Source organism: Pongo pygmaeus, chromosome 6, assembly GCF_028885625.2.
Source record: "Pongo pygmaeus isolate AG05252 chromosome 6, NHGRI_mPonPyg2-v2.0_pri, whole genome shotgun sequence".
In the NCBI taxonomy this organism is placed as follows: domain Eukaryota; kingdom Metazoa; phylum Chordata; class Mammalia; order Primates; family Hominidae; genus Pongo; species Pongo pygmaeus.
In genome coordinates this window covers 36208524-36228862 of record NC_072379.2, presented here as the reverse complement: position 1 = coordinate 36228862, position 20339 = coordinate 36208524, and the positions used below count along the sequence as shown (strand labels likewise).

At 39.3% G+C, this 20339-nt stretch overlaps 1 pseudogene; it reads left to right on the top strand.

Annotated features, from left to right (window-relative positions):
- Window positions 1–11664: 11664 nt before the first annotated feature.
- On the top strand, window positions 11665–11765 carry LOC129041765 (U6 spliceosomal RNA; annotated as a pseudogene).
- Window positions 11766–20339: the final 8574 nt, after the last annotated feature.

Below are 20339 nucleotides of genomic sequence, written 5' to 3'. Positions count from 1 at the left end.
GTGGGGACAGCAGGTACAGCTGGGGTATCTGTATCCATCATCCTCAGCCCACCCCCAGAGTAAATAGTGCATAGCTTCAAGGCCAGTCATTCTGCAGCCTTCCCCATGGTTTTGCCTGGCTCCTGGAGTGGAAGATTCTCCTGAAAGGAGAGACTGTTCTGGCTGCAGTTACCCCAAGCAGGAAGGGAAGAACTTTTACTGTGGGGTGAAGGATTCTTTGGGGGCTTCAAGCAATTGGGTCTGGGCTCTAGGCAGGACGAGGCTGAAGATCCTGTGTTGTAAGATGAGCAGCCTTCTGTAACACTGAGGCTGGGAGTCATCCGGCTGAGATGTCCCCAGTGGCCTCTGGGAGACTCCCTTCCAGTCTGTGGTCAGTTAACTTGAGGAACAGTAATATGTCCTATATCATTTTATGGTTTCCATTGAATGCATAATAACTTATCTCTATGAACCACAAAATTTCCACAAAGTCTGTTAAACTCGACAGCTTGGTGTTGACTGTGCTTTGGCATCTCATGAGAGGGTCCTGAGCCCACACAACTTGAGGGAGAATTGGAAGCAGTGCCGCCCTCTGGCCTTGCCCATGAAGCTCGAAGGGGAGAGTCTGTCCTTTTTGTGGGCAAGTGCTGGCAGTACAGAGTCCCTGTGCTGAACCTGTCATTCAAACAGTCTTCCCTGTGGCATGTCATATCATGTATCATATCAGATCACATTATTTTCGCTACACAAAAGTGCTTCTTGTGACGAGAACCACCCAGGGCTCATCGTGCCATGTTTTCCTAGTGGCAGCATTCCAAGTCCATCTTTCCTTCAAGTAAGAAAAATGTTCACATAGCGAGTGGCCACGATTCCAGTTGCCAAAGGGTGGGATTGCCCAGAGTCCCCTAAGACTAATAAAGGAGGCATTAGAAATATCAGTGGGGAAAGGAAGATTATTCAAAAATTTTTGCTGAGATAATTGGTGAGTTATCTGATAATATACATCTAAATATCATTCTGACATTTAATGATATTGAGAGAGCTCTGCTGCATTTCATATCTCACTTCATGTGCCTTGTTATTTTTTCTTTTCTCTTAGCCCCTTTCAGATTCTTGCATCCTGCAAGTTAATGCTGTCCAGGAAAATATTCTGTGGTAAAAGAAATGTTCTATATCTCTACTGTCCAGTATGGAAGTTGCTAGCTACATGTGCTCCTGAATGTGGCCAGTGCAACTGAGGGACAGATTTTTAATTTTATTTAATTTTAATAGATTTATGTTAAATAGCCATATGTGGATAGTGTCTGCTGTGTTAGGCAGCACAGCCATAGCTGGATCTGAAAAAATTTTATCACCCATCTTCTAAGTAGATTATTTCCTTAATGGTATCTAATTATTTTGCTTTGCCACAGTTACTGTTCATTGTGTTTTTGCCAGAGTTTGCACTGGTGAGATTGAATACATGCTTAATCTTAAGTGAAACATCTCTATAGGATTTTAAACTTGGAAAATTTTAAGGTGGTTAAGCTTGCTTGCCTATCGTGAGAGATGTGAAGCAAAGAGAATCCGTAATTTAGCTGAAAAAACTACAATCATGCTCACATGAAGTCTGACACTTAGAATGTCCATGGACACATTATTGAAGTGGCATTTATTATCACTGGACACATTGAAGTGATATTTATTATCACTTTAGTAATATAATTCAAATAACAGTGCCTCTCTTCTTCCTGGGACTCTACCTTGTCTATTATCATTGTTGCTGTTGCTGCTGCTGCTGTTATTTTGGTAGAGCCACCCGCTCCCCACACCTGCTACCCTCCAAAGCTCTCAGCAGCTTGGGAGCTGAGCGCCCTCTGGGGCACAGGCCTCGTCAAGGCCCTGACGAATGGATCATTTTATTGCTATGTTCATGTTGGTTAGCAAGTATAGATTCCCACTGAGGCTCATCTTGCGGGTTGGGATCTGAGGGCCCTGCCCTCTAGATAGTACTAGATAGATCTGCAGCCACATTTCTTGAGAAGTTCCAATATAAGAAAGACTTTCCATGTAGGGTGAAAGCCTACTAATAGATCTACCAAATAGAATTATTTTTCTATTCAAAAAAGGAATCAGATGATGTTGATAATGTATTATGCTTGTGTACAATGTTATCATTGGGGGCAAGTGGGTGAAGGGTACTAAAGAACTCCATGTTATATTTGCAACTTCTGTGTCTGAAATTTTCAAAATAAAAAATTATTTTAAAATGAAGAAGGTAGGAGATATTTTAATCAGACAAAAAAAAGGTGCATGAACTAGCAAGTTTCCAATAAGCAGTAGGATCTCTAAGTTTTTACACAAACAATAGCTATTGGAAGGACACTCAGGAATTTATGGAGGTAAACCATGTCTTTCTTTCACTATGAGATTTTTAGGGATAAATACATATGGTTAGCAGTGAACTCACAAATAGGGCAGTATGTTTGAATTTTGGGCCACAAACTCAAGTGTGCTAGAAATATCATTTTACTGGCCTTACTATTTACTGCTACATAAAATTTATTCAAAAATTTAGCAGTTTAAAACATGAGATATTTATTATCTAACCGTTTCTGTGGGTCAGGAATCTAGGTGCATTTAGCTTTGTTTTCTGGCTCAAGGTGTCTCACAAGGCCTCAGCTTGGGCTGAAGTCTTATCTGAAGACTCAACTAGCTGAGGGTTCACTTCTAAGCTCATTTTATGATTGTTGGGCCCGAGGCCTCCCTCTGTTCCTTGCCACATGGGCCTCTCCACAGGGCAGCTCCCATTATGGCAGCAGGTGTGAATCAGAGTGAGTGAAAGAGCAAGAGAGGATGAACAAGCCAGAAGCCACAGTCTTTTGGTAAATTAGTCACAGAAGTGAGACCCTATCACTTCTAAATTCTGTTCATTAGCAGAAAGTCCCAAGTTCCAAACACCCTCAAGGTGAGGAGATTACACAGAAACATGAACAGAAGGCAAGGTTTGCAGGGACCACCTTAGAGTCTGTCTGCCAGAGTCCACCCTCTGGCCCCCAGTGATTCACATCCATGACACATGCAAAAGACATTCATGCCTCCCAGGGTTCCCCAATGTCTCTGCTCATTCAGGTGTCGGCACAAAATCCACAATCTTATCATCAAGTCCAGGTCCAGATAAGTACAGTTCCTGGGGCCCACCTTCCCTTGATCTGTGGACCTGGGAAACAAAATAGAAGAATGATCTGCCCCCATCTCACCCTGTACACGCAGGTGGACAGGCAGAGGATAACAGCTGTACACATTCTCATACCCGGGAGGTACAAAAGAGTCACCAATCCATTACAGTTCTGAAATCCAGGCAGGATAATGTTGGGTTTCTTGATTAAGCTTTAAGCCCTTAGAATAAATGACCTGTGGCTCTTGGCTTTGCCTTCTGAGTATTAACGCTGCCCTCTGGGTCATCCTTCCATTTTCCTAAAAGGCATTTGCAGGTGAGCAGTTTTATCAGCCTTTATCCTGCCAGTAGAATTTGGGAGTCTGACGTGGCCTTTTGTTCTACTCTGTCTGTCCCCATTAGTCTAAGCTTGCGATGTTTCTGCTGAAACAATTTTCTCAAATATTCTATGGGCTTTCTGTGGATTTTAATGGGTTCCCTCCATTGGACACAAGTCACATCCACAGAACTTTTTGTAATAATACCTCCTCCACCTTGGCCCCCTGGGCATGAAAGACAGATAGTGCCCTTAAGCTTCCCAGAGGCCCGCTAGTTTATTGAGAGGGTCTGTGAAGCACTGAAAGGTATTTTGTGTGAGTGAATATTCTGAGCTTGTATTCCTTCTAAGATTTTGGCAAATGGTTGTATAGTTACACCCTCTGCTTTTCTCCCAGAGTGCATTTTCCTGACAATAAATCTCTTCATGTTGGCATCGTTGCCATTTGGTGAGGCTAAAGAATTTTCAGAGTCCTCAAGTCATGGTTCTGTTTTATGCAGTTATTCTGTCAATATACCTATGCCCTTGCGTTTTACTATAAGCAGCAAAAAGAAACCAGGCAGCACCTTCAACACTTTGCTTGCAAATCTCTTTCACTATATAGCTAAGTTAATCATTTACAAGTTCAGCTTTTCATAGAATTTCCGGAGACAGTTTCATTGAGCTTTTTGCCACTATATAATAAGATTCTGCCTCTTCCAGTATCTAATAACATGCTTCCCCTTTTCTTTAGAGATCTCAATGACAATGCCAGAGTCTGCATAGCTAATAACAGTCTGTCCAAGGTTCTTTAGGCATTGTCTATTACACTCCTCAAAATTCTTCCAGCCCCCACCATGGCCTGCTTCCAAAGCCACTGCCCCATTTGTAGGGATTTGTGACAGCCCCCAACCACTTCTAGATACCAAAATCTGTATTAGTTATCTAGTGTTACATAACAAATTACAACCAACTTAGCAGCTTAAAATCACACAGCGTCTATTTGTTTGGAGTCTAGACATAGCCTCGCTGGATTCTGTTTCAGAGTCTTACCAGGGTGCATTCAAGGTGCCATTCAGGCTGCATTCTCTTCTGGAAGATCAACTGGGAAAGGCTCCATTTCCAAGCTTACTCGGGTGGCTGGCAGAATTCATTTGCTTGTGATTATATGACTGAAAATTTCGGGGTTTTGCTCCCCGCTGCCTGGATGTGGCCCTCAGCTCCTAGAGGCTGTCCCACCTTGTGGCTCTCACAGCAGGCAATTCACAACACAGCAGCTTGCTTCTTCAAGGCCAGAGGGAGAGTGAGAGTGAATGTTCTAGCAAGATCAAGTCTTAGACAACACAATCACAGGACTGACAGCCGATGACTTTTGCTGCATGCTGTAGTCTAGAAGAAAGTCACAAGTATCCACCCCATTCAAGAGAGGGACTGTCAAAAGTCATGAGCCCCAGGAAGCAGGGATTGTAGAGGCCACATCAAAATCTGTTCACCACTGATCTCATCAGAAATGTCCTGAAGTATTGGGAAGCTGCTCATAATGAAAAGCTTCCTAAAATTCCAATTCTTCTTTGGAAACTTAAATTTTATATTTTGAAGAAATATTCAGTTGTTCTGCTTGAAGTGACAGGCTCATGCCATTCACTTACAAGAAAATCTTTGCCAAAAACTCAAGTGTGAATAAACATAGTGTGCCTGTCATTCTTTTCAGTAAAAATGGTGTTCCATCAAAGAAGTGAATTAGATTAGCTAATTAGATTAGCTTATAATTCAAATAATTGTTCAAGTGCTTTGCCTTGAGAAAACAGGTACTGTGATATGCTGTAGATTTGCTTTATGTCTACTTCCCATTTTGTCTCATAAAATACCAGATGTTTACTCATGGATTGAGATTATTAAAAAAAAAACTAAAAACTTCTACTGCTTCATCAAGGATATTCTTAAGTAAAACTGGAATTTTTTAAAAACTGGGAATGTGTTGCAATGAGAAATACAATGGCTACCAGCATAGTGTGGAGTCACAGTGGTGATTCAGGCACCAGCAGTGTTACCCACCACTGCTTTTTCACCATCACTGTACATATGAACACAGGGGAAAGCAAGTAATATCTGGGTTTTAACGTTGCATATCCCCTGAAAGGGGCTTAAGGAACACAGAGATCTGTGAACCACACTTTGAGAGCTGATTCAAAAGAACAAGTAGATAAAAAACAAACAGGAAAAAGCATAACTATGCAATCCATGATGCTTTAAAATCAGTAAGCTACTAGAAAAAAATCAATTAGTGCCTCATCATATTAAACACAAAAGATATCTAGACAAAAAGGTGGGAACATAAATACAAGAGATATACAGGATATCTCACCCCTGGCTAGAAGTATTTCTAAATGGAAAGAAAGAAATCACAAAACACAGATTTGAAGGTTTGACTGATAAAAAATCTACTTCCAAGATGGTTATCCCTTCTATTTCAACCTAACTTTCCTCTGAGTTGTTCCAAACCCCAAATCCCATTTCTTAAATTTAGCCTGATATATTTGTGAACAATATTATAACTTGAAATGATTTCAAGAATCATACCCATAGGCTGCTTTTTGTACTATTTTGAAATATTGCTGAGAGTTTTCTAGTTGTACCCTTTCCTCTGTTGCATGAAGCCAGAGCTTCTCACACTATAACATGCGCTGGAATTACCAGGGGGATCTTGTTAACATGCAAATCCTTGAGGCAGTGGGCCTGGGCTGGGTCTCCAGTGATGAGGGTGCTGCTGATCCCTAGAAAACACCCAGGAACTGAGGTGCTGACAAAAATAAACTTCTGGAGATCTTGTTAAGGCTATCAACTCCTTATTTCTCTTAAGCCCATATGGCTCTCTGCTGTTCTTATAAGAGTTTTCTCAACACCTAAAGATCTTGTCCTCTACAACAGTGGAACATCCAGGGACCAGTTGAGTAAGCATGGTACACCCACTCAGTGGAAAACTATGCACCCCTGAAGAGTTATTAGGAATGTAGAGTTCTGCATATAGTACATAGAGATGTTTTAATGATGACTGTATCTACAGTGTAATTCTAGCTTTATTAAAATATATTATGCTATGTGTTTGTGTGTGTAAACAGAAAGGGTAATATGGAGATAAATACACCAGAACATTCTGAGTTGTGGAATTGTGTCTGTTTTCTTCTCCATTTTGCATTGTGTACTTTTCAGATTTTCTTCAATGAGTATATATTACAATAATTAAACTTTTATTATATGCATTAAATCTGTTTTAAATTAAGATTGCTCTAATCTTTAGAAGAATCTGTGGTGGAAGCATACTGCAGATATCCATAAGGAAACTTTTCACCGTAGTCTCAAGGTGAGATTTCATAAAGATAAATTTTCTGAGTTGTAGTTGTTTATTTTAAAAAGCCAATAAAGTATTAATTTAATTAATATGTTATTATTTACTTGTTATTATCATTTGCTTTATTATTTATTCAATGAAATATTTTATTGACTTTATAGTAAAAAGTAGAGAACATTATCTTTATGAAAAATAAAACACAGGCTGTAATCCCAGCACTTTGGGAGGCCAAGGCAGGCGGATCACCTGAGGTCAGGAGTTCGAGATAAGTCTGGCGAACTTGGCAAAACCCTGTCTCTACTAAAAATACAAAAATTAGCTGGGCATGGTGGCGGGCATCTGTAGTCCCAGCTACTTGGGAGGCTGAGGCAGGAGAATCGCTTGAACCTGGGAGGCAAAGGTTGCAGTGAGCCGAGATCGCACCACTGCACTCCAGCCTGAGTGACAGAGCAAGACTTTGTCTCAAAAAAATAAATAAAAATTAATTAATTAAAACACAGGGAACATGAAGAAGAGACAAGAAACACAGAGATTGTTGAGTTCTAGTACTTTTTAGAGCCAGTTTGGGGTGTTTTATTTTTTGACCCTGGGCCTGTACAAAATTTTACGGTTACCTCAGAAAATGTGTTTTCGTTTCTTATGCAAAGTTATCTTTGTTCATTTATTTTCTCCCGTTTAAAGTTAATAACTAATCTTAAGCTGATAGCATCATTTATCATGTTACCAGGGAAGATTTTTCCTTGCTTTTTAAAAAAATGTAATATTTTCTCTAGAACATTATATAGTACCTACTATGCTTACATAAATTAGCACATTTAATTAAATAAAGGAAATACTATATTGGATTCCTCATTTCTGAAACTAGATATCTATGACTTGATTCCTAAATTTGGGTATAATTTTAGGAGATCCTTAGTAATAAAGTTTACTGCACAGGCTGCAAGAAAGACAAGCCTGCCTCAGTACCACTGCCAATAAACCAAAACTTGCCAGGTTGGAAGGTATCACAGCCTTGGCAGGGTACTCAGATTGGGCTCATCATCACTGACATCACTTCCCTGTTGTCTGGCAGTGATCCCAGGTGGGGATCTCTCTGTTCAGTCTCCCTAACTTATTTTATGCTGAATGAAATAACCAACTCTACCATGTCAAACAAGACTCACCAGAACAAAAAGGAATTTGTGAACTCCATTCAGTGAGGAGCAACTTGACTGCTTAGGCAATGTCTGACACGAAAAGGTGCTCAATAGATTATGCAGTGGAATTGAAAAAGAGACTCAGAGAGAGGCTTTGTAATTAAGGCTCGACTAGGATTAAGTTTTTCCAAAGCACTAAAAAGGCCTAGGAAAAATATTTTTTTCATTTCTATGTGTACAATTCTAAAGTGAATATTATGTGCATTTTACACTCTAATTTAGACCAGTTGAAAGGAATAAATAATGAAGTGCTGACATATTTATTTTGCATCTACTAAGCTTATCCATTAAAATAGATTTATCTGCACCATTTCTCTTAAATTGCAATCATGCCCTGGTTTTACAGCAATTTTCTGTATTTTGTGAAATTATGCCTCCAGATGCTTATCATGCACTTGGGGGTTGCATTGTTCCACCAGGTCAGAAGCATGTATATAGTCATGCTATTTCTTCCAGATGTGAGAGCTCAACATTCTCTGCATCCCAAACTCCGATAAAATAGAATTTATCCACTTCTGTGGTCACAGATGTAATGTTATGCATATATGTTGCTTGCTCAAAGATTCCTTTGTAAAATGGGTTTCTGAACGTTTGGTTTCTTAACATGCAGATGAAATCTGTATTTGCCTCACAACTACTTATTAAAGCAATTTCAATAGGTTTGCTCAATTTGGAGTTGGATGAATGACTATTTGCTAAGATTCTGATTCTGAGAGGTTTACTTCTAAATACAATCTTACATGTGTGCAAAACATGGAGACTTTCAATCTGTTTTTTAAAGATTCATTTTCTGTTTGGTCATTGTCTTTTCAGCCCCATTTCCTAAATGCAATGCATGATGTTTTCTGAGAGGAATTCGTAATAGGGATTTTCAATTCTTAACCACTTGCCTCTCCAAACAAACCTAATGGCGCCAGTTGAAAAAAAAAGTTTAATTATTTAAGAAAGCTATGTTCAGTACTTTAAAAATAGTATTTGAGTTTTTTTAATTATAAAAGAGTAGATAGTCATTGTACACAAAACAACCATATTGTGTGTGTGAGTGAAGTCAAATATGGAAATCTTCCTCCCTCGCACAACACCTACCTCCAGAGAGGTAAACACTCTTAACTGTCATTGTATGCCCTTCTGGAGCTTTTTCACATTCCTTTACTTACACATGTAAGTACATGGACTATGTGCAGCTTACTTTTTTCATTGAATTATAGAACTTGGAGCTCTTGCCCTATCAGTGCACATACATTGACTTGATTTTTAAAACCCACTGCACAGATCATAGAACAGATTCAGCTATCTTCCATTGATGGATATTTAAGCCATCTATTTTTTACATATTAAAATGTCTCAGTGAACTTATTTATGTAGTATAGATTCCTAGAAGTGGAATCACTTTTGGTAGATATTACGATTCCTTTCCAAAAAGGTTAAGTTTATCCACATTCCACAACAGTGGATGCCAGGATCTTACTCTCCAAATATTTGCCAACACTGGGTAATGTCACTATTTCCAAATGCTATGCTAGTATTTTAATAATTTTTAAATTTTAAATTTACACCTTTATGTTTTTAGCTCAATGTGTAAACATCTGTGACTGGTATTTTCTTTATGTTTGGATGCTTTTAGCTCAATGTGTAAAGGTTTATGATGGATGTAAAGGCAAAAACTTCTTAACAGTATAAAATATTTTTCTTTATCGAGTTTATTGCTTTTTACCTTGATTCCTCTTTTTTATGGTATTAATAATCCTATTCCTGATCTTTGTTGGCACTTTCCTGTTTATATTTCTATTCTTTATTTTCAATATTTCATTTTATAAAGATAATGTAATTAAACTTTGCCTTTTTGCCTAATTTAGGAGGCTTTGCTTATTAATCAAGGAAGTTTTTGCATTTGTTGCGAATCCTGAAATGTTTCCTCTTTTTCCTGACATCTTATTTAAAATTTTCTCTTTATTAAGCTTTTATTAGTTTCTCTTCACCTTTAAACATTTTTTTCTCAATTTCACGAATTGGGTTTCCTTTGTTTTTATTTTTTCTCTTCCGATTTGGAAGTTTCATATCCCATTTCTGATCTATGTCCTATTTCTATTTTACTAACAGTTACACTTACATTTTAGACATAAACAAATACATATATATGTTTTGTTTTGATCTTAATTTATATGATATACACAAATTTAAATATATGTATATTCACATGTTACATATGTTTAGTTAGATGTTTTAGCAATACTGATTGAATACTAATTTTTTATTTACATGAAAGTGAGCATGTAAAACACCTGATGATCATTTATTAATACAAAGTCATCTATCTACCTCAAGTATTAAACAGGCATAACACAAACAGTAAATTAAAAGGTAATGTTAGAAACACATTATTTTGTGAGTTTCAAACTTCAGTATCAACTTCAGGGACATTTTTCAATAAAAACATATATCAATAATAGCACTATTCCAAGCTTTCTATTTTTATATAGCCTTATGTTCTTTTGCTCTTCAATATGTAGTACTTCTAAATTATTTATAACTATTAACAAAATATTACTTTTTAAACTTTTCCTCTGAAAATAATTTTATGGTATAGTTTGCACCACATGAGTTTAGACAATGGAATGAGCCTGGACTGCAGCAAAATGCCTAACAATGAAGGCTAAGAGTTTTTAAAGATCAGTATCCAAATCTGTGGCAATGTTGGGGTAACAGGACGTGAGGCTCTTAAAGAGCAGAAGCCAGTCTGTTTCTGTGAAGCACCAGATTCTCAACTTTTACCTTAAAGGTATAAAAATTAAATTATTTTGCAGTTCAAAAGGCTGCCTGCAGATATACAGCACAGAGTTGTAAGGGAAACAGCCTTAATTACAGACATGGTCACAGATGTTATACTGGTCTAGATCTGCCCTGTCCAACGTGGCGGCCTCTGGTCTCATGAGACTGTCTGAGCGCTTGAACTATGGTGAGGTGGAACTGAGATGTGCTTTAAATGCAAAATATACACCGGATTTCAAAGACTCAATATGAAGAAGAAAAATTTTATAAAGTATCTCATAAACAATTCTTATATTGATTACATGTTGAAATAGGATATTAATTTCACCTGGTTCCTTTTACTATTTTAATGTGGCTACCAGAAGGTTTAAAATTTCATATGTGGTTCTCATTATTCAGAGGTAATATGTTAATTATCATTTTCTTGGCGTTCCAATAATTGTCTTGACAACACCTGTGACAGTTCCAGGTCTGCCTAGTTTAATTCAGTCCAAAGGATTTCAGCAGTAATTTGCTGAAAACAGGAGAGAGTATCCTCTCTTTAATGCGACAAATGTCTACTGAAGTCATTTTCATGGCAAAATGGTAGCTGCCTTTTTTCAATTTAGTTATTATCATATGTTCCAACTTCATGATAGGGCTCAGTAATGGGAGCAGTGGCTGAATTTCTGAGTCTGGATTTACTTTGTTTTTGTACCCTATTATTCCTGTTTTCTAACTACTCAGAGCCCTTGTAGTTGATAAATTACACTAAACTTCTCCTGTGCTCCATAGATATATTACTCTAAAATCCTGACTTCTTATTGTTATTGTTGTCCTCTATGAAGAGTAATATCCAAGCCTCCTGACAATGTCATCCTTTTAGGAAAAAATGTGATCTTACTGTTTGCTTATTCACCGTTCTAAAAGATTAGTGGATGTGCTCATTTTGGCAGTACATAAATTGGAATGATACAGAGAAGATTAGCATGGCATCTGAGCAAGGGTGACATGCAAATTCATGAAGTATTCCACATAAAAATACTTTAAAAATAAAAAAATAGGCCGGGCACAGTGGCTCACGCCTGTAATCCCAGCACTTTGGGAGGCCGAGGCGGGCGGATGATGAGGTCAGGAGATCGAGACCATCCTGGCTAACACGGTGAAACCCCATCTCTGCTAAAAATACAAAAAAATAGCCAGGCTTGGTGGCGGGCACCTGCAGTCCCAACTACTTGGGAGACAGGCAGGAGAATGGCGTGAACCCGGGAGGCGGAGCTTGCAGTGAGCCGATATCGCACCACTGCACTTCAGCCTGGGCAACAGAGTGAGACTCTGTCTCAAAAAATAAATAAATAAAAATAAAAATAAATACATAAATTTAAAAAATATTGTGGATAAAGCACATGGCTTGAGTAGGGTTCCCTGCAATGTCCTCACCCCATGGCCTTCTGACTGCCTTCTGCCTTGCTGTTATGTGGCCAGAGCCTGACCCACCCCAACCCACCCCACAGGCTTCATTTCAAACACCTTGTGCCTGCCATGGGCCCCACCTGTCAGCCTCAATGCCCCGGTCCTAAGCCTGAACCTACATACTTTCTCTCAACATCAAGACTTACCCGAATATATGCCAAACTCCCTCAAACAAAACATAACACAATAAAATGTGAGTAGCTGCTTTATTTTTCTTATCTTTTATCCCTGTTTGTTGAAATCTTCTGGAATTTTAGTTTTGGATTTTTTTAATGTTATGTTTTTATTTCAAGAATTCATTTTAACAGTTGTATTAAACTGTGCAACTACATTGTCAAAAATTATTTAGACTTAGTCACAGGGTTTGCTGGTTCCTTTGCCCACGGTGGCTTGGCATGTACTATAGCTTCCCTCTTGCTGACTTCCTTATCCTGATTCATTTCTCATTTGCCTAAGGCATCCTTCAGGGGCCTTTTCCTCTTTCTTCCCCAGAAAGAATATATAATAATTTGGGGTCCACTGTATCTAAACAAGAATTTACTGTAGTCGCCCATTTGACATCTTAGATCTACAATTCTAATCTCAAAATTATTTGTCCCCAGAACTTTGTGAGCACTGTTTTATTATTATTATTTTCTTTTTAGAGACAGGGTCTCACTCTGTCACCCAGGCTGGAATGCAGTGGTGCAATCATGACTCACTGCAGCCTTGAACTCCCAGGCTCAGGCTCAAGTGATTCTCTTACCTCAGCCTCCCGAGTCTCTGGGATTACAAGCATATGCCACCATACTCAGCTAATTTTTTTTTTTTTTTTTTTTTGGTAGAGATTGGTGTCTCACTATGTTGCCCAGGCTGGTCTCAAACTCCTGGCCTTTAGTGATCCTCTCGCCTTGGCCTCCCAAAGTGTTGGGATTACAGGCGTGAGCCACTGCACTCAGCCCCGTTACTTTCCAGCATTTAATGTTATCTGACACTTTAGTTGACACTCTGATTCTTAGTCTTTTATAGATTGCCTGTTTGGTTGTGCTCTCTTGCTCTCTTTCCCCAGAGACTTTACGAAGGTATGTCTCAGTCCATCCCCAATTCTTAACACTGTTTAGAGAAAACTCCCTCTAACCGCACTTTTCCTTTACTCTCACACAACAATCATCAACACAGAAGACTTCTGTGATCAAATGTGGGTTTTTTCCCCATACACCCATCAGCAGACTCCAGCTGCATGTCCTCTAATTCAATTCCAACACTATTTACCTAGCGATGGTGTCAGATCCCACAGGCTGAGGGGTCAGTCCCCAAGACTGCCCCTCCACACCAGTCGCCAAGTCCAGGCCTTCAGAACTTCTGACCAACCAGCTTCAAGGTTCCCATGACCCTTTCTTTGGGTTCAATAAATTTGCAGGAGCAGCTCATACAACTCAGGGAAACAGTTCACCAGTTTATTGCTCTATACTGGAAAAAATACAGACGAAGAAATGCTACGGCGAGGTATAGGGGAAGAGGCTTGGAGCTTCCTTGCCCTCCCTGGGCACACCACTCTCCCGGAACCTCCACATGTTCAGCTATTGGGAAGCTCTCTGAACCCTGTCCTCTTGGAATTTTATGAGTCTTAAGACCCACAATCAGAAAGGTGGGAGAATATTAGAGTGGAAGGAGGGCAGAACACCAGAGGCCTACCTGAGGCCTAACACATCCAACATTATAACAAGACTGTATAAGGGCTGTGGGAGTTATGAGCCAAAGAACCCTGGATGAAAAACCTACATATAACACCACACTCTCAGTAGATGCTTTTGATATGAACTATGTATTTCACTCAGAAGAATTATCTGCTCTTAATAATGCAATTATCATCTACCTCTCTCCTTTTTACTTTCTATAGATTCCCCATTATATGGATATTAGTTTCCTGGAATCTGTCATACTACTTAACTCCTCACTCTAGCTCTGTCTGCTGAAGATTGTAAAATAATTCCACAGCTTATTCTTCCTTTTAACTATCTTGTTTCAGCCCTTTCCATTTTAAAAAATTCAGTTCTTCCACTAAGATTTTTATTTTGACCATTAGAATTCTTCTGTTTCCTGGGCCTTTATTTCACAGCTGTGATAGATTCTGAAGCAGGATCCATGATCCCTACCTCCTGGTAGTTGTCATTTTTAATACCCTTCCCTAAGAGTGGGAAGGACCTGTGTCTTGCTCTCACCCTACAGAATACAGCAAAGATGACAAAGTGTTGCCTGTGTGATTACATTACAGAAGATAGTAACATCTGTGCTACTGGAAAGGCTCTCTCCCCTGCCAGCTTTGAGGAAGCAAGCAGCCACACTGGAATGCCTACATGGCAAGGAACTAAGGGCAACCTCCAGCCAACAGATGGCAAGAACTAAGGCCCTCTGTCCAGCCATCTGTAAGAAACTGAATGTTGCCCAACCACCACGTGAGCTGAGAAGTGGATCCTTCCCCAACAAGCCTCAGATGAGACTACAGCCCTGACCAACACCTTCATTGCAGCCCTGTGGGTCCCTGAAGCAGAGGACCCAGCTAAGCCTGAAAGAAACTACAAGGTCATTAATGTGTGTTGTTTAAAGTCACTAAGTTTGTGGTGATATTGTTATGTAACAATATACTAATACAATAGCTGCCTATTTTAATTTGGTGGCTACCATGTCTTCCGGGATCAAGACTTTCTAAAGCTCTACTCAGTCTCCTGAATCAATGGTTTTCTTTGATAGGAATCACTCTGCTTCTTCTCTGGGTGCCTCTCATGTTGGGTTTTTCAGAAATCTCATGAATCTTGCGTGGTTGTGAAGTGCACATAAAATCCCTAGCTGTAAAGAACTTTCTAATGGGTGTGAAATAGGATTAGAGACAAAGACAGTAAGCATAAGTATTTTCAGTTAGTAACAGTTACCAATAAAAAATGTAGGATAATATGATAGTGATGGCATGCATGTGTTGGAAGTTAGTGGAGGCTATCTCCCCAGTGGTCAAAGAAGGCCTTGATGGAGAAATTATATTTTACTAACTTGAAGAAGCAGCTGTAAGGAAGAGCTTCCCACACTCAAAGAACAGTGTAATGTTCCCTACCCCACACTGCTGCTGTAACAAACTACCATAAACTTAGCAGTTTAGAACCATACACAGTTATGACCCCACAGTTCTGTACATCAGAAGTCTAGAAGTCTCTGCCAGTTTCTCTGCTCTGGGTCCCATAAGACTGAAATCAAAGTGTCAGCCGGCCTGGATTCTCATCTGGAATCTCTGGGTGAGGCTTCCTGGCTTATTTAGGTTGCTGTCAGAATTCCCTTCTATGCAGTTGTAGGACACCTCTGGTTTTTGTTGGCTATTGTCTGGAGGCTCCTGTCAGCTCCTAGAGACTTCTCTCCAGCCTTTGCGCATGGGCTCCTAATTCACAGAGCTGCAACTTCGGAGAAAATTCTTCTCATGCTCAGAATCTTGGACGTCCTCTCTGCCACATCTTTCTTCTGCCTCTTCAGCCCTCCTCTTCTCTAACCAGCCAAAGAACATTCTCTGCTTTTAAGGACTTATGAAATTAGATTGGCCCTACACAAATAATTCAAGATAACCTCCCTATCTGCAGGTCTGTAACCGCATTACCTCTGCAAAGTCCCTTCCCAGCAGTGCCTAGATTTGACTGAATAAGCAGGGGATGGGTCTCTTGGAGGAACATCTTCAGAATTCTGCCTACCACACTTCCTATATGAGAAACATGTTTGTTGCACCTTAAGATCCAGTGGGATGAAGCAAAGTAAGAAAGGAGTGTGAAGAGAAACGATATTTGGCTCTAGGAAGGAATCTGGATTTTATTTTCATTTAGATGGGAATCTATTGGAGGATTTTTACAAGGGGAAGTAATGTTAAGTTATACTTTAAAAGTGATCAGTATGCTGACAGGGGAAAGCTTCCTTAGCATTTGTCTTTCATATTGCCCAGCTGTGGATAGAGATGTGTTAACCGTAGCGTGAGCATGACCTCCTCTATGTCTCAGCGTAAGCCTGCATGTGTCAGTGGCAAGGATATAGAGAAACTGTAGGAAGTGTGGGTTGACCCTTAAAAAAATGTTGAAGTAGGTAAAAAGTTACCAAGACAGGAGTTAGTTACATAAAGAAGTTCCACTGCTTCATCAAATACTTGTGATTCTGTCTAACGTGGCAACCAAGTACCTGCCATCCTTACTCACTTCTCAGGCTGCAGGGCCCACAAAAGCCAGGCGACTGTAAATGACTCCCCCTGATTTAGGGAACTCCACTTCCCAGTGGCTCCACAAGAACAGTGGGGCATGAGCTCTGCAAGGCTTGTCTTGGCAATCCTTTCAGACACCAGACCACTGGCCCACAGCCTATTTTGCTGCCTAAGCTAGGGGTACAGCCCAGGCACTGCTGAGATAACCAATCTCAGCTGGCGTTTTCACAGCCATTATTTAGCTCAGGGATTCCAACAACCCAGTACCATTTGCCTTGTGACCTCCAGAAACACCTGTCATATTTGAAAATGGTAACCTTCTCTCTTTTCCAACATCACATTGGATTTATTCTTAGTGTGTATTTTTTCATTTCAATGAAAATTTTGCACATACGGGCAGGAAAGGTAAATTTGTGGCTTAGGCCACTATTTTAAATGGAAAGTTTGTTACTATACCTTTTATTATTAAGCTAACATATTCTTCTGGGGGAAAAAAATGCTGGGGTAGTTTTTTCCTAGAAGCCTTTTAAGGGAAAGTTGAGCTGCATGCATTTCTTGGATACAAAGGTAAGGTGCAACTCTGACACTAAAGCATGGGACTACCAAGCGCTGATGGCTCCCTCTCTAGGACTGCATGGCTTCATCACACATGGGGATGAGAACCGGGCCCTGACAGTCCAGGGCAGTGAGTGAAGGTGAGCAAAGGAGGAGACAAGGCCTCTGCTCTGGACTCACTGACTGCACAGGTTGTTGTAGTATGGGAGTGCTTGCCCTGGCCATATCCAAGGAACCTGGGACTTAGCTACGTTTTCCCCGCCATCTCTACATTTCTGAGCAGAAATGGATTGAGAGAGCTCTAATAGTTGTGCTTCACTGGCTGTGGCAGGCCCTGTTGGTCAGCAGGCACACTGCTGCTTGTTGAGATGCCTGAGCCCAGCTGTCACAAAACACCAATGGCCCAAGTGTCCTTAACCACAGCATGTTGCCTTTATAAAACGCCACCTTATGTGGACTTCCTAATTTTTCTTTTTCCTTTAAGTGGTTTATTATATATTAAGTGGTCCATTATGCTGACTTAACTCCTTAATAAAGCCCTCTCTTCATGTTTTCCCGTTGTTTTTATAATGAGCCAAATTAGTAATAAAGTTAGCCCTTACCTGACTATACTTTGTTTTGTACCTCCCAGTACCCAGCACCTGATATTGTGTAAGCAATTCTCAAATTCATAAATTTTTGGTAAGTGATAACAGAAATCTGGATGTGTTATTAAGGATTGTCCAGTACAATTTCCTTTTATCACTAAAAAAACAGATCTTAGGGAGTCTGTACAAGCTCTCTAAGGTTAGAATCACTGGCAGTTTTCTAACGTCCATTTTAATGCTCTTTCCATTATAAGCCGTGTTGTAAAAGTATTTTTTAAGGGCAAGAGTTAAAAGTGGTGACTGCATCTTATCTACTCTCCCAAGACTCCCTCCATTCACCCAGGCTGCTGGGGCAAACCTTCAAGATGGCCCCACCTGCTTAAACTGTTTAAAATGTGCTCCCTCACCACCAACTCCCGAACTGAGGTCAAGAACTAGGAATATAAGAAGGAAGTTAAAAGATGTTATCTTTATCCAACCTGTCCTTTTGCCATGGACCTTGGTAGAATCCTTTCTTTTAATCAGATCTCTAAAGGTAGGCTGTAAAGTGTCCTTTAAAAAAACACTGCGGAGTAACAGTGGAGACCAATAAATAACATATAAGCATGAGTAGAGAAAAATAATAATCTGGGACAGACCTTTAAAAAAGTTCTAAAGTGTAGAAAAGGAGAAACATAACTAAGAGATATTTCTTTGAAATTAGAATTTTTCCACAAAACTAAAGATAGATGGCATATGATCTATAATAATATGATGCAAATACCACAAACACTAAGCAGAATGAGCTAGGACAACCACACAAAATAGCTGAAAAGATCGTTCACAGCAACAAGAGCAAAATCAAGGCAGATTCAAAGAAGATGCACAATCATAAAACATGAGCCAGGCCTTTTAAATCTGTATTTTACTATTTAATCCTCACTCTCCAACAAGACAGGTATAAACTATTCTCACTTTAGAATTGAGATTGAATAACTAAGTAACCAACAGTCACCAGTAAATGACAGAGCCAGAATTCAACAGGTCTATTTGGCTCCACAGCCCATGATCTTTAGACTATGATTCCATCAAGACCAGCTTGTCAATATGAAAGGCACACCTGAGAGATATTTTAGAATTAAGAAAATGAGTTAAAATTTCAGAAAAATTAGAAATTTACCACAGAATGAATACATATCAAAAGGATCATATATTATTAGATGTATAACAAAAAGATTTAAGAAGGCCTGAAATCATAAATTAGAATTACCATATTCATATCAAAATTGTTAAGCATTAATACCATAACCAAGTGACATGCTTAGTAAAATGTGTATTTCTACTAAGGGAATGTAATTTTTGAAGACATTAAATATCAGGCTAGCATTCATGTTTCTGAAACAATAGCTAAAGACAGGGCAGTGCCACACTCAAGAGAATTTAATCCAAGATTATTATATTCAATGAAGACAATTGCATGTGGCGAGAGTAAGAAATCTTAAAGTTTCAGTAAGCTTCCTATCCAACTGCTTCAAACACTCAAAATCACAAAGTGTTGAGACAAAGAATGCTTCTCTGTGGTATAACGTAGAAACAACAGTTGACTCCCCAGCTCAAATTTTCTTTCCAGCTTTAAAATATCCTGACTATTCCCTTCAGGTTTAGATTCTTATTTAACAGAGTAGACCTTAATTCAGGAAAGACCATTTCTTGAGCTAACCAGAGACATGGGCTCTGCTTAATCCAAGATGAGCTAAACCAACTAGACTTTCTCTCCTTGTCACAATTTCTAAACTCCATAGAAAGAAGTGGCCCTGTGGCTGGTGATCAAGGGAGCTTAAAGTCAGGGCTGGCAGAAGCTGTAACTAAAAAAAACTGATAATAAATATTAAGACCAAATTTCAGAGCTAAATAAAACAATAACAGCTAGAGGGCAAATGCTGATAAATCTAAATAGCTACAGTAATTTTAAGACCCAAGAAGGTGGGAGTGATCTGCAATTAAATACCAAGAAAGAAAAACTAGAGAATTCCTTGACATCAATACCAAAGAAACCAAGGTTATAGTGCTGTTTATATAGAAAGGGATAAAGACAGTAATGAATATTGTGGAATGTTTTAGGATGTTAAAAGATATAACTAAGAACTGAAGACAAGTTTAACGTCCAAATTCTAATAAAAAAGGCCAGGTGTGGTGGCTCACGCCTGTAATCCCAACACTTCGGGAGGCTGAGGTAGGTGGATCGTTTGAGGCCAGGAGTTCGAGAGCAGCCTGGGTAACATGGTGAAACCCCATCTCGATTAAAAATACAAAAATTAGCTGGGTGTGGTGGTGCACACCTGTGGTCTCAGCTACGAGGGAGACTGAGGCACAAGAATCACTGGAACCCAGGAGGCAGAGGTTGCAGGGAGCTGAGATCACACCACTGCACTCCAGCCTAGGCAACACAGTGAGACTGTCTCAAAATAACCAAAACAAAACAAAAAATGAATTCTAATGAAAGACAATCACATATTACAAAGGGAAAAACTAAAAATTGCAACAACAATCTTTTAACATAAAAACAGAAGGCAAACCAAGAATAAAAATTTAAACTATATACACAAACTGTCTAAATTCAACAACTAAAAGTGTTTCAATTTGTCATTTCAAATTGCACTGTTCACAAGAGAAAACATTAGAACTAAATGTAACCTCCATGAAACCAAGGATATTTGTGTTGTTCATTGCTCTACTTTCAGTACCTTCAGTTTTTTGAATAAATGCAAAAAGAATGCCAACAAATACCAAAACTGCCTACTGCCCAATGCTGCCATAGCT